Here is a 2,378-nt window from a genome sequence, read left to right as displayed (position 1 = left end):
CTTTAGACTTACAAGTTTATAATTTTCATGAGAGTAGGGACTCACTGATTTGGCACCATAAAGTAAGAGCTCTCACCCAAATTAGAGGGAAATCCACTACAACAAGGTATTTGCTGGAGCCCCTGGAAAGAAGCAAAGCTTTCCATCATTAAGTCAATGTTTTGAGGACAAGATTCCTGAATACAAGCATGTTTCCTTTTCTCTTTCTTTTCCTCTTTCTTTCTTTCTTCTTTCTTTTCTTTCTCTTTTTTTCTTTCTTTCTGCATTTATTCTGTGCAGAATTTACTCCAGGGCCGTAAGTTTCTTTTCTTCAGTTTCTCCTGGGATATCTGTTTCTTCTGTGCAACCTCGTCTTCTGATTTAGGAACAGTCTGCTCTTTTTCAGTAAGGATCATCTTGATGTGGGGCAGGGAGAGCTCATGTATAGGTAATCCAACAATGAGCCCTGTAAGTTCTATGCCACATTTGGGGGGGGGGGGCGGATTTGTTCACCTGGATGTGCTCAATGACCAGAGAATCTATATCTAAACCCTTAAGTTCAACATTTGTCTCTGCATTTTGAAGCATGGGCAGTAAAAATGCAGCACTCTTCTTGGGCCACCAATCTTGTGTCCAGTCCCATTGTTTGGCCTGGGCACACCTACCAACTCCACCATTGTAGCAATGGAATGGCACACATTGCTTCTACAAAGTGCTATCTTTTAGATACTTAGTGGCTTATAGGATATGTATACCCCTGATGGCCTGGGTGCTTTCATGTGTGGTCTTAAAGTGAACATGAAGTGTAGACAAAACACTGTTTCTGTTGTTCCTGGGTGTATTTTGTTCTGTGTGTTAGAGGACACTATGTCCTAAAATTATAAGTAAAACATATATATGCAAAGGTAAAATTGAATAGTGAAAAAAGGACTATAATAAAGCATACATCTATAAAAAATATAGGTGTGAAAAATACAAGTTAAAAAGCTAATGCATAAAAATAAAATACGTAACATAAAAAACTAATGACGTATTGTATGTTGACTAACTGAACATAATTTTAAAAAACAATTAAAAAGGTGAACATAAAGATTTGAGCCTCTTGATTTTTTGTAGGGTTTTCTGGGTTATGTGAATAGTGAACCATTTTCAGAGTTCACCTCAGGCTGCTTAGGGGGAAGGTTTCCAAGCATGGTTCTGCTGTGTGATCCTCCCTCAAATTTCAATTTCCTTTTTGAAAACAGGAATGAAAGTCCCTGTCCCATGGGTTGCATTGGGGAGTAAATGTGATAACTCATATGATACTCTCAGCACAGTCACAGAAGGACTCTGTGACTGGCAGTTATCATCACTCATGCATCAGCTATCATTCATGTCTCAGCTTCTGTCTTTCTAGTGGTCACTAGGCCTTATCAAAGTAGGAAGATATGCACCTCTGATAAACTCAAAGTCAACTTAAAGGCAATTTTAATACAAAAACCCAATTAATTGCAGTTTTTTAAAAAATGAGGTGAAATCTAAAAGAGAATTCCATAACAGAACAGAGAGCCAAGAAATAAGCCCATACATATATGGGCAATTAATTTATGACAAAGTAGCCAATAATATACAGTGGGGGAAAGGACAGTCCCTTTAAAAATGTTGGGGAAACTGGACAGCCACAGGCAAAAAATGAAACTGGACTACTATCTTATATGACACAGAAAAGTTAACTCAAAATGAATTGAAGATATGAATTTAAGACCTGAAATCATAAAACTTCTAGAGTAAAACATAGAAGGTAACTCCTTGACATGAGTCTTGCAGATGAATTTCGGATTTGATACCAAAAGCAAAGGCAACAAAAGCCAAAATAAATAAGTGGGACTACATCAAACTAAAAAGCTTTTGCACAGCAAAGGAAACCATCAACAAAAGGAAAAGGCAACCTAATGAATGGGAAAAAATACTTGCTAATCATATACCTGAAAAGGGACTAATATCCAAAATAGACAAAGAATGCCCACAACTCAATAGCAAAAACAAAACAAAACAAAACAAAAAACCCAAACCCAAAACAAAACAAAAAAGACAAAAACCCCTAAATAATCTCAAAATGACAGAAGATTTGAATAGACATTTTTCTAAAGAAAAATGGCATACAGATGGCCAACAGGTACATGAAAAGATGCTCAACATCATTAATGTCAGGGAAATCTGAATCAAAACTACAATGAGATATCACTTCATACCATTAGAATGGCTATTCTAAAAATAAGAAAGAACACTGTGTCCCCTGTTTCTCTTTAACATAGAAGTCATTAAATTTTAGTTCTAAATTAAAGAAGTAATATTCAGTGGAGTAACAGATAAGATCCCTAACTGATCAGGAAAAATGAGAGAACATTTTTTAATTTGGG

General features: G+C 36.0%; 1 pseudogene; it reads right to left on the bottom strand.

Moving 5' to 3' along the window:
* Nucleotides 1-217: 217 nt before the first annotated feature.
* Nucleotides 218-1,126, bottom strand: LOC125105175 (60S ribosomal protein L17-like; annotated as a pseudogene).
* Between the last annotated feature and the right edge of the window lie 1,252 nt (nucleotides 1,127-2,378).

The sequence above is a fragment of the Lutra lutra genome, chromosome 7, assembly GCF_902655055.1.
Source record: "Lutra lutra chromosome 7, mLutLut1.2, whole genome shotgun sequence".
NCBI lineage: Eukaryota > Metazoa > Chordata > Mammalia > Carnivora > Mustelidae > Lutra > Lutra lutra.
Note: the sequence above shows the minus strand (reverse complement) of the source record. Positions and strands in the feature narration are given on the sequence as shown.